We start from the raw sequence: 14,910 nt of genomic DNA on the forward strand, positions 1-14,910 counted from the left end.
GGCCTTAGAGACAGCTGACTGGCATTGCATGCTGTTATTTAGTCTATATTCTACTAATACACCCAGATCCTTTGCAACAAGTGACTCTCCCAGTTTTACTCCCCTAGGACATATGCTGCATGCTGATTATTAGCCCCCAAGTGCATAACATTACATTTATCTATATTGAACTTTATTAGCCAAGTGGAGGCCCAAACATTAAGTTTGTCCAAGTCAGCTTGTAACTTATTAACATCTTTCATAGACTGGACTGTATTACAAAGTTTGGTGTCATCTGCAAAAATAGAAACAGGACTATAAATCCCACCCTCTATGTCATTAATGAATAAGTTAAATAATAGCGGACCCAGCACAGTACCTTGGGGTACACCACTTATAACTGGGGACCATTCAGAGTAGGAATCATTGACCACAACACTTTGGATACGATCATGAAGCCAATTTTAAATCCAATTACAAATTATATTTTCTAAACCAATAGATCTCAATTTACCCATTAGTCGTCCATGTGGGACAGTATCAAACACATTTGCAAAATCCAAAAACACAATATCGACAGCCTTCCCTCTGTCCAGGCTTCTACTCACCTCCTCATAAAAACAAGTCAGGTTGGTTTGACAGCTTCTGTTCTTAGTAAAACCATGTTGGCTATTATTGACAGTTACATAATCCTGTATGTAGTCCCGTAGAAGGCCCTCAAACATTTTTCTCACTTTGGATGTTAGGCTTACTGGTCTATAATTTCCTGGTGAAGACCTAGTGGCCATTTTGAAAATGGGCACCACATTTGCCTTGCGCCAGTCTATTGGTACAATACCTGTCATTAACCCCTTCCCAACCTATGACGTACTACTACGTCATGGGAACCACTGCGTTGCCGCAATTTGACATAATAGTACATCATAATGATCGCGCTGGCACCGGAGCGGTGCGCGCACGATCACTGCAGGGGCCCGGCAGTCCGTGGTAGCTGGGCCCCTGCTGTATCTGCTGGCATTGCTGTAAAAGCCGATGCCGGCGGATTAACCCCTTCTATGCCGCAGTCCGCACTGACCGCGACATAGAAGGGGTTTGTGTCGGGTGAGTGATCGCATCGAGTCCCCGCGCTGCTGTAGCGGGGACCCCATGGGACACAAGGCAGCCCGATGCCGTGCAGAGGCTGCCTAATGCCTTGCATGGCATCGGGAACTGCCTTCTACGGGTGCCGAGGAGATCCAGCCTCAGGCTGGGTCTCCTAGGCAACCTGTTAGTGTATGACTCAGTGTCATGCACTAACAGGCAATGCAATACAATACAGATGTATTGTAATGCATTGCAGAGGGGATCAGACCCCCCAAAAGTGAACATAATAAATAAAGTAAAGAAGAAAAAGTAAAAAAAGTGTTTTTAACCACTTGCCATCTGGGCCATTTCCCCCCTTCCTGACCAGGACTAATTTTGCAAAACTGACATATCTCACTTTATGTGGTAATAACTTTGGAACGCCTTTATTTATCCAAGTCATTCAGAGATTGTTTTCTCGTGACACATTGTACTTCATGATAGTCATAAATTTGAGTCAAAATATTTCACCTTTATTTATGAAAAAATCCCAAATTTACCCAAAAATTTGAAAAATTCGCAATTTTCTAAATTTCAATTTCTCTGCTTTTAAAACAGAAAGTGATACCTCATAAAATATTTATTACTTAACATTCCCCATATGTCTACTTTATGTTGGCATAATTTTGGAAATGTCATTTAATTTTTTTAGGACGTTAGAAGGCTTAGAAGTTTAGAAGCAATTCTTCAAATTTTTAAGAAAATTGCCAAAACCCACTTTTTAACCCCTTAAGGACCGGGCTCATTTTCACCTTAAGGACCAGGCCATTTTTTGGAAATCTGACCAGTGTCACTTTAAGTGCTAATAACTTTAAAACGCTTTGACTTATCCAGGCCATTCTGAGATTGTTTTTTCGTCACATATTGTACTTCATGACACTGGTAAAATGAAGTCAAAAAAATTTTTTTTTTTGCACAAAAAAATACCTAATTCACCAAAAATTTGGAAAAATTTGCAAATTTCTAAGTTTCAGTTTCTCTACTTCTGTAATACATAGTAATACCCCAAAAAAAATGTGATGACTTTACATTCCCCATATGTCTACTTCATGCTTGAATTATTTTGGGAATGATATTTTATTTTTTGGGGATGTTATAAGGCTTAGAAGTTTAGAAGCAAATCTTGAAATGTTTCCGAAATTTACAAAAACTCAATTTTTAGGGACCAGTTCAGGTCTGAAGTCACTTTGCGAGGCTTACATAATAGAAACCACCCAAAAATGACCCCATCTAAGAAACTACACCCCTCAAGGTATTCAAAACTGATTTTGCATACATTGTTAACCCTTTAGGTGTTGCACAAGAGCTATTGGCAAATGGGGAGGAAATTTGAGAATTTCATTTTTTTGTCTAATTTTTCATTTTAACCCATTTTTTCCACTAACAAAGCAAGGGTTAACAGCCAAACAAGACTGTATCTTTATTGCCCTGACTCTGCCGTTTACAGAAACACCCAATATGTGGCCGTAAACTACTGTACGGCCACACAGCGGGGCGTAGAGTGAAAGGTGCGCCATTTGGTTTTTGGAAGGCTGATTTTTATGGACTGGTTTATTTACACCATGTCCCATTTGAAGCCCCCTGATGCACCCCTAGAGTAGAAACTCCCTAAAAGTGACCCCATCTAAGAAACTACACCCCTCAAGGTATTCAAAACTGATTTTACATACGTCATTAACCCTTTAGGTGTTGCACAAGAGTTATTGGCAAATGGAGATGAAATTTGAGAATTTCATTTTTTTGCCTAATTTTCAATTTTAACCCATTTTTTCCACTAACAAAGCAAGGGTTAACAGCCAAACAAGACTGTATCTTTATTGCCCTGACTCTGCTGTTCACAGAAACACCCCATATGTGGCCGTAAACTACTGTATGGCCACACAGCGGGGCGTAGAGTGAAAGGTGCGCCGTTTGGTTTTTGGAGGGCTAATTTTGCTGGACTGTTTTTTTTACACCATGTCCCATTTGAAGCCCCCCTGATGCACCCCTAGAGTAGAAACTCCATAAAAGTGACCCCATCTAAGAAACTACACCCCTCAAGGTATTCAAAACTGATTTTACAAACTTTGTTAACCCTTTAGGTGTTGCACAAGATTTAATGGAAAATAGAGACACAATTTCAAAATTTCAAATTTTTGGCAGATTTTCCATTTTAATATTTTTTTTCCAGTTACAAAGCAAGGGTTAACAGCCAAACAAAACTCATTATTTATGGCCCTGATTCTGTAGTGTACAGAAGCACCCCATATGTGGTCGTAAACCGCTGTACGGGCACACGGCAGGGCGCAGAAGGAAAGGAATGCCATACGGTTTTTGGAAGGCAGGTTTTGCTGGACTGTTTTTATTTGACACCATGTCCCATTTGAAGCCCCCCTGATGCACCTCTAGAGTAGAAACTCCATAAAAGTGACCCCATCTAAGAAACTACACCCCTCAAGGTATTCAAAACTGATTTTACAAACGTTGTTAACCCTTTAGGTGTTCCACAAGAATTAATGGAAAATAGAGATTCAATTTCAAAATTTCACTTTTTCGGCAGATTTTCCATTTTAATATTTTTTTTCCAGTAACAAAGCAAGGGTTAACAGCCAAACAAAACTCTTTATTTATGGCCCTGATTCTGTAGTTTACAGAAACACCCCATATGTGGTCGTAAACTGCTGTACGGGCACACGGCAGGGCGCAGAAGGAAAGGAATGCCATATGGTTTCTGGAAGGCAGATTTTGCTGGATTGTTTTTAGACACCATGTCCCATTTAAAGCCCCCTGATGCACCCCTAGGTTAGAAACTCCAAAAAAGTGGCCCCATTTTGGAAACTACGGGATAAGGTGGCAGTTTTGTTGGTACTATTTTAGGGTACATATGATTTTTGGTTGCTCTATATTACACTTTTTTGTGAGGCAAAGTAACAAAAAATAGAAATTCAGAAATTTCATCTCTATTTGCCATTAACTCTTGTGGAACACTTAAAGGGTTAACAAAGTTTGTAAAAATCAGTTTTGAATACCTTGAGGGGTGTAGTTTCCAAAATGGGGTCATTTTTTGGAGTTTATACTCTAGGGGTGCATCGGGGGGGCTTCAAATGGGACATGATGTCAAAAAACCAGTCGATCAAAAACTGCCTTCCAAAAACCATATGGCGTTCCTTTCCTTCTGCGCCCTGCCGTGTGGCCATACAGCAGTTTACGACCACATATGGGGCATTTCTATAAACTAAAGAATCAGGGCAATAAATATTGAGTTTTGTTTGGCTGTTAACCCTTGCTTTGTTATGGGAAAAAATGAATTAAAATGGAAAATTTGCCAAAAAATAGCTGTTTTGGCACTGTTTTTATTTTTTATTATTTACAACGTTCATCTGACAGGTTAGATCATGTGCTATTTTTATAGAGCAGGTTCTTACGGACGTGACGATACCTAATATGTATACTTTTTTATTTATTTAGGTTTTACACAATAATATCATTTTTGACACAAAAAAAAAACATGTTTTAGTGTCTCCATAGTCTGAGAGCCATAGTTTTTTCAGTTTTTTGGCGATTGTCTCAGGTTGGGTATCATTTTTGCGGGATGAGATGACGGTTAGATTGGTACTATTTTGGGGTGCATATGACTTTTTGATCGCTTGCTATTACACTTTTTGTGATGTAAGGTAACAAAAAAATAGCTTTTTTGACACTGTTTTTATTTAATTTTTTTTACAGTGTTCATCTGAGGGGTTAGGTCATGTGGTATTTTTATAGATCAGGTTCTTACGGACATGGCAATACCTAATATGTCTACCTTTTTATAATTTATCAGGGTTTTACACAATAATATCATTTTTGAAACAAAAAAAATCATGTTTTAGTATCTCCATAGTCTGAGACCCATAGTTATTTTATTTTTTGGGCCATTGTCTCATGTAAGGGCTCATTTTTTGCGGGATGAGGTGACGGTTTGATTGGTACTTTTTTGGCGTACATGCAACTTTTTTGATCACTTTTATTACCTTTTTTGGGAAGTAAGGTGGGCAAAATTTCAATTTCCTCATAGTTTTTATTTTATTTTTTTTATGGCGTTCACCGTGCGGGGAAAGTAACATGACCGTTTTATAGATCAGGTCGTTACGGACGCGGCGATACCTAATATGTGTAGGGAATTTTTTTTATTTTTTTTTTATTCAGTGATAAATGTGTTTTTTTGAAACTTTACTTTTTTCACTTTTTTTTTGACCCAGACCCACTTGGTTCTTGAAGATCCAGTGGGTCTGATGTCTGTAAAATACAGTACAGAACAATATATATTGTACTGTACTGTATTTTACTTACACTGAACAGATCTATGCTTTTAGCATAGATCTGTTCAGCACCATGGACAGCAGGATGCCTAAGAGGCGTCCTGTTGCCATGGGAACCTTCCCCGTCTGCTCAGTACTGGTCAGAACTGCGCAGACGGGGAAGGGTAAGTACAGGGCTGAGGGGGGCTCTCTGGGGGCTCTCTCCCTCTACCATCGGGGGGCTGCAAAGGCACAGCAGCCCCCCGATGGGAGAGGGAGGGAGCTCCTTGCGCTGTTAACCTTTTCCATACAGCGGTCCGTACGGACCGCTGTATGGAAAGGGTTAAACGGCTGACATAGCATCGCAGATGTCAGCCGTTTATACCAGGGTGCCAGCAATGTGCTGGCACCCTGGTATACCCACTAGACACCAACAATCATTCAAGGGGAGGCGGGCGGGGGATCGCGATCCCGCCTGCCGCACCGCCCGCCTCCCGCACCTTACCGTACCTCCTGCGACACCCCCTCTGCACCACCCGCCCACATAATATCATTCAGGGGTGCAGGGGGGGTGAAAAATCTTTATTTTAGACATACTAAAGTTTCTGATCAGAAAGCGCTACAAACCGCAGGTCTGAATTGACCTGCGGTTTGCAGCGATCGCCGACATGGGGGGGTCATAGGACCCCCCTCGGCATTGACCCAAGGTGCCTGGCTGTGTGTGACAGCCGGGATCTCAGCGCTGTCACCATGTCTGCAGACATGGTGACAGTTAAATGCCATGACGTGTATACTCATCATGGCGCGCTAAGTAGCAGTGCGCCATGACGAGTATACTCGTCATAGGTCGGGAATATTTTCACACTATCTCCTTCTCTGATCGCTTCCCTGACAGGAATTGGGGCGATCAGAGAAGGAGAAGCACATAGTCCCTCCCTAACCCCCCCTTACCTACCCCGATGCGCTGCGATTGGTCCCTCTGCAGTAATGGACCAATCACAGCGATCGCGGGCGGGTCAGAGCGCCTATACAGTGCCTGCCGGCATCTCTGGTTGCCTAGCAACCCCAGCACGCCGGCTTCACTGAAGCTTCAGCGCTTCGCTCCCTGCGCTGACACAGAAAGCCGATCACGTACATGCACGTGGGGATGCGGTGAGGCACCACATTCCCCCACGTACATGTACGTGATGTTGCGTGAAGGGGTTAAGGACCAGTTCAGGTCTGAAGTCACTTTGTGGGGCCTACATAGTGGATACCCCCATAAATGACCCCATTTTAGAAACTCTACCCCTCAAGGTATTCAAAACCGATTTTACAAACTTTGTTAACCCTTTAGGCGTTCCACAAGAATTAAAGGAAAATGGAGATCAAATTTTGAAATTTCACTTTTTTGGCAGATTTTCCATTTTAATCAATTTTTTTCTTTAACACATCGATGGTTAACAGCAAAAAAAAAACTCAATATTTATTACCCAGATTCTGCGGTTTACAGAAACACCCCATATGTGGTCATAAACTGCTGTATGGGAACACGGCAGGGCGCAGAAGAAAAGGAACTCCACATGGTTTTTAGATGCCATGTCCCATTTGAAGCCCCCTGATGCACCCTTACAGTAGAAACTCCCAAGAAGTGACCCTATTTTGGAAACTAGGGGATAAGGTGCCAGTTTTATTAGTACTATTTTTGGGTACATATGATTTTTTGATCATTCATTATAACACTTTATGGGGCAAGGTGACCAAAAAATTGGTTGTTTTAGCACAGTTTCTATTGATTTATTTTTACAGCGTTCACCTGAGGGGTTCAGTCAAGTGACATTTTTATAGATCAGATTGTTACGGACGTGGCGATACCTAATATGTATACTTTTTCTCATTTATTAAAGTTTTACACAATAATAGCATTTTTGAAACAAAAAAATTATGTTTTAATGTGTCCATGTTCTGAGAGCTATAGTTTTTTTATTTTTTGAGAGATTTTCTTATGTAGGGGCTAATTTTTTGCGGGATGAGGTGACGGTTTAATTGGTACCATTTTGTGGGACATACGCGTTTTCGATCACTTGGTGTTGCACCTTTTGTGATATAAGGTGACAAAAATTGCTTGTTTTGACACAGTTTTTTTTTTTTTTTTTACGGTGTTCATCCGAGGGGTTAGTTCATGTGATATTTTTATAGAGCTGGTTTTTACGGACGCGGCAATACCAAATATGTCTATTTTATTTTATTTTTTCTATTTTAAAATTTTTTTTTTTATTCCGTACTTGGGGACTTTTTTTTTTTTTACATGTGAAACTTTTTTTTATTTTAATTTTTCAACCTTTTTTTATTTTTTTATTTTACACTTTTCGTCCCCCATAAGGTCATACAAGACCTCTGGGGGACATTTACTTCACTTTTTCTTTTTTTTTTCACTGTTGATTTCTCCTGTAACTGGGGCTGACATAGTAGCCCCAGTTACAGGAGAAATACACCCCCCAGAGAGGCTGTACAGCATAATTCAGCGCTGTACAGCCTCAGTGCAGGGCTGATCGAGGTCTCTGAAAGACCTCACACAGCTCCTGCACTCTCCGGTCCCGGCGGTCATAGCGCTTCCTGCTCTGCATACACAGCGCTCGGTGAGCGCTGTGTATGCAGCGATCCAGAAGGCAGGGACACCTGGGCACTGTCCCTGCCTTCTCTCTGGGTTGCCCTGCTGTCACTGACAGCGGGCAAGCCGATCAGCAGCTGCACGATTAGCGTGCAGCTGCAGTTTCTGAACGGACGTTTATATCCTATGGGCGGACGGAAAGTGGTTAATAAAATGAATAAAGTAAAAAAGAAAAAAAACGCCCCTTTTCTCTTATTTTATATAAAAAACAAAACAAAACACACATATTAGGTATTGCCGCATCCGTAATGATCACATGATCCACCCTGTCCGATAAACACCATCATTTTTTTAAAAATAAAAACGGTGTAAAAAAATGCCATTTTTGTCACCTTACATCACAAAAAGTGCAACACCAAGTGATCAACAAGGCGTATGTCCCACAAAATAGTATCAATAAAACCGTCACCTCAGCCCGCAAAAAATGAGCCCCTACCTAAGACAATTGCCCAAAAAATAAAAAACTATAGCTCTCAGAACATGGATACACTAAAACATCATTTTTTTTTGTTTCAAAACTGCTATTATTGTGCTAAAATGAAATACATAAAAAAAAATACATATTAGGTATCTGCACGTCCGTAACAACCAGCTCTATAAAAATATCACATGATCTAACCCCCCAGGTGAACACCATTAAAAAATATATATAAATGTGTAAAAAAAAAAGCCATTTTTGTCACATTACATCACAAAAATTGCAACGGCAAGTGATCAAAAAGGCGTATGCCCCCAAAATAGTACCAATCAGACCGTCACCGCAAAAAATGAGACCCTACCTAAGAGAATCGGTCAAAAAATAAAAAAAAATCACTCTCAGACCATGGAGACGCTAAAATATGATTATTTTTTGCTTCAAAACAGCTATTATTGTGCTAAAGTGAATTTTTTTTAAAAAGTATACATATTAGGTATCGCCACGTCCATAACAACCAGCTCTATAAAAATATCAAATGCCTAACCACTCAGGTGAACACTGTAAAAAATAAAAAATAAACAGTGTAAAAAAAAGCCATTTTTGTCACATTATATCCAAAAAACAGCAAGTGATCAAAAAGGCGTATGCCCCCTAAAATAGTACTAATCAGACCCGTCACCTCATCCCCCAAAAAATTAGACCCTACCTAAGAGAATTGGTCAAAAAATAAAAAAGCTATGGCTCTCAGACTATGGAAAGACTAAAATCATTATTTCGGTTTAAAAAATGCTATTATTGTGTAAGACTTAAATAAATAAGAAAAAGTAGACATATTAGGTATTGCCACGTGCGTAACGATCTGCTCTATAAAAAAAAGTCACATGACCTAATCCCTCAGGTAAACGCTGTAAAAATAAAAAATAAAAACGGTGCCAAAACATCAATTTTTTGGTTACCTTGCCTCACAAAAAACGTAATATAGAGCTATTAAAAATCATATGTACTCCAAAATAGTAACAACAAAACTGGCACCTTATCCCGTAGTTTCCTAAAATGTGGTCATTTTTTTTACTTTCTACTGTAGGGGTGCACCAGGGGGGCTTCAAATGGGACATGGCATCTAAAAACCAGTTCTGCTAAATTTGCCTTCCAAAAACCATATGGCGTTCCTTTCCAACTGCGCCCTGCTGTGTGCCCGTTCAGCAGTTTATGATCACATGTGAGGTGTTTCTGTAAACCGCAGAATCAGGGTAATAAATATTGAGTTTTATTAGGCTGTTAACCCTTGCTCTGCTGCTGGAAAAAATGGATCAAAATGTAAAATCTGCCCAAAATTCTGAAATTTCATCTCCATTTTCCATTAATTCTTGTGGAACACCTAAAGGGTTAACAAAGTTTGTAAAATCAGTTTTGTATACCTTGAGGGGTGTAGTTTCTGAAATGGGATTATTTTTGGGTGGTTTCTATTATGTAAGCCTCACAAAGTGACTTCAGACCTGAACTGGTCCTTAAAAAGTGGGTTTTGGAAATTTTCCGAAAAATTTCAAGATTTGCTTCCAAACTTCTAAGCCTTCTAACGTCCCCAAAAAATAAAATGTCATTTTCAAAATGATCCAAACATGAAGTAGACATATGGGGAATGTAAAGTAATTACTATTTTTGGAGGTATTACTATCTATTATAAAAGTAGAGAAATTAAAATTTGGAAATTTTGGAAATTCTTCAAAATTTTTGGTAAATTTTGTATTTTTATATGAATAAAAATGATTTTTTTTAAACTCATTTTTACCACTGTCATGAACTACGATATGTGACGAGAAAACAATCTCAGAATGGCCTGTATAAGTAAAAGCGTTTTAAAGTTATCACCACATAAAGTGACACATGTCAGATTTGCAAAAAATGGCCTGGGCAAGAAGGTGAAAACAGGCCCGGGGTTGAAGGGGTTAAAGAATCTGTAAATATTATGAACAGAGGCAAATCAATAACTGAACTGAGCTCCTTTAGAACTCTAGGGTGTAATCCATCTGGATCCTGAATTTTTTTTTTTGCATATTAAGGACCATATCTACAGTCTATCACACTGCTGTTTTTGGGTTCTTCTACTACTGTGATCTGCCACCATCTTGTGCTGTATTCCACTGCTGCTGCTCCCCTCCCCACTCTTTTATGGGGCCACCATTGTTCATGTTACTACCACTGCTCTTGGTTCCCATCCCCACTCTGTTATGGGGCCACTACTGTCCCTGTTGCTGCCACTGCTGTTGGCCCCCATCCCCACTCTGTTATAGGGGCACTATTGTCTCTCTTTGTTCATCTTGACTTCACCGTTTATTTTTGCACCGCCACAACATGCATTAAAATAAAAATAAAAATTCTCCACTAATTTATTGGTGCTGCCTTCATTTTTTATTTAGTTCCACTATGGAGCCATTTGGAAACAGCTTCTGCAGGGCCATGCACAGGTTTTTTGCTTTACTGAAGGGTGCTGTATATGTTTTTCTTTTTGTTTAACAGAAGGGATTAGCAATGAATCTTGGTTCACTGCACAGTGATGTAGATGGGGATCAATTACACCTGTAACACTAACGGCACAGTAACTGCAGAACAGATTAACTATGAGTGTGAATGCACTAGAACGTAATGCACAAGACAATACACTCTCCCTGCACTGTCCCTGCAGTTTAAATACAAATAGGGGCACATTTATTAGACGCCAGTCTTATTACACACCAGTCTTAATAAGCCCTATACCTGGCGGTGGATCCACCAAAGTTATGAAGAGACTCTGGCCTCAACATAAGTCTGGCCGATCCACCGCCGCTTCCAAATGTAAGACAGATTCCTGGCTGTCTTACATTTAGATCGTAGAAAATGGTAAATGAGATGGGCCTGCTGGCCCGTCCCCTTCCCCTCCCACATCAAGCCTGGCGTGAGCGGGAGAAGTCGAAGATTGCGGTGCAAAAGATCTTTGTGCTGCAATCTGCACCAGAAATACTCCTGATTTAGGCGTATTTCTGTTTAATAAGTGACCCCCATAGTTTTCTTTCAGAGTATTTTTATTTAGCAAAAGTTATAAAACATAGCAAAAATTATTGCTGTAATTGTATTCCCCCCCCCTTTGAATAAATTATCATGTCATTTATATAGCACGAGCTCCATAACAGCCAACTTAATGGTGATCTTGCTTGTTTTTTCCTATTCTCCCCTATTAAGTTATAGAATACATTATGTGTACCTCGATATGGCTCTTGGAAATGCGATGATGAAAAAAGTGAAAAAAATTGTTTGGTCATCCTGACCCCTTTATCTCCCCAAATCAATTCATTTATTAATCTAAATATTTTCTGTTCAGTACATACAGAAGTGGTAGCCAAAGTATAGAATTAAGGAAGAATAATACTTTTTTTTTATCATTCTGATCTTGTCTTCCTTAGAGTCCATTTACATCGGCCGATACACATGGCAATGAGTTCATTCCCAATCATTGCTCGCTCGTTTAAACAAAATTTACATGCAGGAATTATTCCTTCTGTTTTGTATGATAAATGTTATAGCAGATTTTGAAGACTTTGCATCCTTCCCCTAACCACCACAAAAAGTAAAATAATTGTGCAAGTTTTAGCATTGGTCATTGTGTGAAAAACTCCAATCCGTGACAGTGAGCAGCATCCTCCTGAGCATTGTGGGTGATGCTAGGGAGGCTCGTTCCCTTTGTGGCCTGAAATTGGCTAACCCCCCACCCAAGTCTCACGGATGAAAACAGTAGCGGCCGTGCCGGCATCAGAAGCGACGCGGGTGCCAGGGAGAGAGGTAAGTACAACCTCTGTGAGGGGCCCGGGCATATGGGGAGGTATTATAGGTCTTGGATAACCACTTTAACAAGCCAAATGTGGAGCACACAAAGTGAACCTATGACTCTGTCACCTAAGGGCTGCTAGGACACCTGGAGTCGATTATGAAAGTACCCAAGCAATTATTTTTTTTTGGTCAAGAATGATGATATCCACCAAAATCAGTGGATTGGACAAATAAAAATTAAAGGAGTCAAGGGTTGTTGAGTGATTGCCAGTCCAATTTTTGCATTTTTGGTGATTCATATCAAAATCTTTGGGATCTGTAAAAAATATGCCAATGTTTATGGCTATGTGTATTATATTTGTTTTATTATAGGTGAATGCTTGGTGTGTTATACTTGTAGCACAGACCCCCTATCAGATTCCTGTCCATCCCCTGCTGCTACAGCCTGCTCTGATGGTCAAGTGTGTGCAACTCAGAAAATGATTTCTATAGCAAGTAAGATACAGAAGAATAATTATTGATAGTAGCATTTATAATGTCACATTTTTTTCTGTTTGTTATGAATGGGAAGTAGAATTGTTTGAAGGAATTCAATCTATAAATAGGGATGAGCGAACACGTGGAAGTTTGGGTTCGCCGGGTTCGGCCTAACTTCAGGTCAAAGTTCGGGTTCGGGACCCGAACTTCACCCCGAACCCTATTGAAGTCAATGGGGACCCGAACTTCACTTTATTATTTTCTGTTATAACATGGTTATAGCGGAAAAAAATAGCATTCTTAAGACAGAATGCAAAATAATATGGCAATTTAGAGGTTAAAAACAAACAAAAACAACTCACCTCATCCACTTGATCACGCTGCCGCATTGTCTTCTATCTTCTTTCAGCAGGACTTCGCGGTGAGCGATGTGACGTCATCGCAGGTCCTTCTATCTTCTTTCAGGAGGACCTGCCAATGACATAATCGCAGGTCCTTTTGCAGGTCCTGCTGAAAGAAGATAGAAGACACTGCGACCCCTAAATTGATATACTCTTTTGCATTCTGTCTCAAGAATGCTATTGTTTTCTGCTATAACCATGTTATAACGGAAAATAATGAAATGACCCAAACACCGAACCCGAACCTGGACTTTTTCACTGATCGGTACGAACAATACTGGTTCTCCAATATCTCATCATACAGACCCTCCATCTTGTTTCTTTGGAAAATGAAAGCCAGTAGTGAACTATGAAACTCATGAACTCTGTGCCTTACATGCAGTGAAATAGACTGATGGAAGGGGAACTCTTATCTATTGTTCCCTCGTGTTGTTACCATTTAACAAATTCTCGCCATATTCTGGTATTTTGCAGTTATGTCTACGGAGCTGTGTGAGTTTTTTTTTTTTTTTCAGGATGATTTGTAGTTTTCATTGATACCATTTTGGGGTCTGTATGAATTTTTATCATTTTTTATTCAATTTTTTGCAGAGGTGAAGCAACCAAATAACTGTGAATCATCCATTTTGATTTTGTTTTTCCCTGTTTTACCATTTGCCATATGGGATAAATATTTTTATATTTTTTGCACGAGTTGATGCTTATGATCTTTATTTTATTATTTTTTATCGATTTTGATTTTGGAACAAGAAAGGTGCGGTCACATTTGATTGTCAGTCGATAGTAGAGAGTAGCCTCTGCTGTTTACAGTAGTCATCCAGTGCCTATTGCCCCCACCATCTTTAAAGACCTGTCCGGTAGTACATGTACGGCAGAGGTTAAAGTGTAACTGACATTTATTGTAAAAATTTTAAAAAAACTATCCAGTCTTACACTTTAATTAAAAGAAAACAAAGCAACAGTTACCAGACTCCAATTTCGCATGAGGCAAATTCAATACAGTATCACAACATACTACCAAACCCCTGAAATGCTGTAATTCACATCACAACCATTGGGTGACCACATATAATTATAGCATAAACAACTTCTCACAGAGTATCACAAAATTAGATCTTTTCAAAGTGGGTCATTTCGCATCACACATTTCGGGATATGTCGAGCCAAGAGGAAAGTTAAGTTAGGGCACATCTGTGTATCACTACGTTATTGTACTGCTGTTTTACAATACCCTAATTCTGTTACTGACAGAGGAGCCATTTGGTCTTAAGAGTCTCAACATTTTTGAACCTTTGAAGGAACCAAAATGTTTATGCTGACTTCTCATGCGTTCCACATGTTTTAGACATCATCTCCTACAATTTGAGAAGATTCTGTGCCCCACCAAGTGAATGCAATGTGACTGGGACATTCACCTACTACAACACAGCAGAGAGAATAGCGACCACGTGCTGCTCCAATGACTTGTGTACTCCAGCAAACCCCCAAGGTAAAGACATAGAAACTCAATTTAAAAGAGCCCAGGCAGTTGTTCCTTTTAAGCTTCTGAACTATAACTAAAATATACATTATATACATTGTGTTACGCTCAGGCTAGGACTTTGTAAGGTGGCTCATTACCCAGCGATCCAGTGAACATTAGTGACAGAACCCTTGTGTCCTGCTCCAGCCCCTCATACACAGTGCACCAGTTTTCTCTGGAGGACCCCTTTCAGAAACATCAGTTGTACAATTCACACTATACGTACACTATGTCCACTGCATGCATTTACTCTTCAACTTTTTATTTTTCTGTTAAAAGTG

At 39.8% G+C, this 14,910-nt stretch overlaps 1 long non-coding RNA gene across 1 annotated transcript; it reads left to right on the forward strand.

Moving 5' to 3' along the window:
• Positions 1 to 12,608: 12,608 nt before the first annotated feature.
• Positions 12,609 to 14,543, forward strand: LOC120992435. The gene is made up of 3 exons (XR_005776976.1): positions 12,609 to 12,724; positions 13,895 to 13,897; positions 14,453 to 14,543. It is a non-coding gene; the product is annotated as an uncharacterized LOC120992435 (long non-coding RNA).
• Positions 14,544 to 14,910: the final 367 nt, after the last annotated feature.

The sequence above is a fragment of the Bufo bufo genome, chromosome 1 (assembly GCF_905171765.1).
Source record: "Bufo bufo chromosome 1, aBufBuf1.1, whole genome shotgun sequence".
NCBI classification, from domain to species: Eukaryota; Metazoa; Chordata; class Amphibia; order Anura; family Bufonidae; genus Bufo; species Bufo bufo.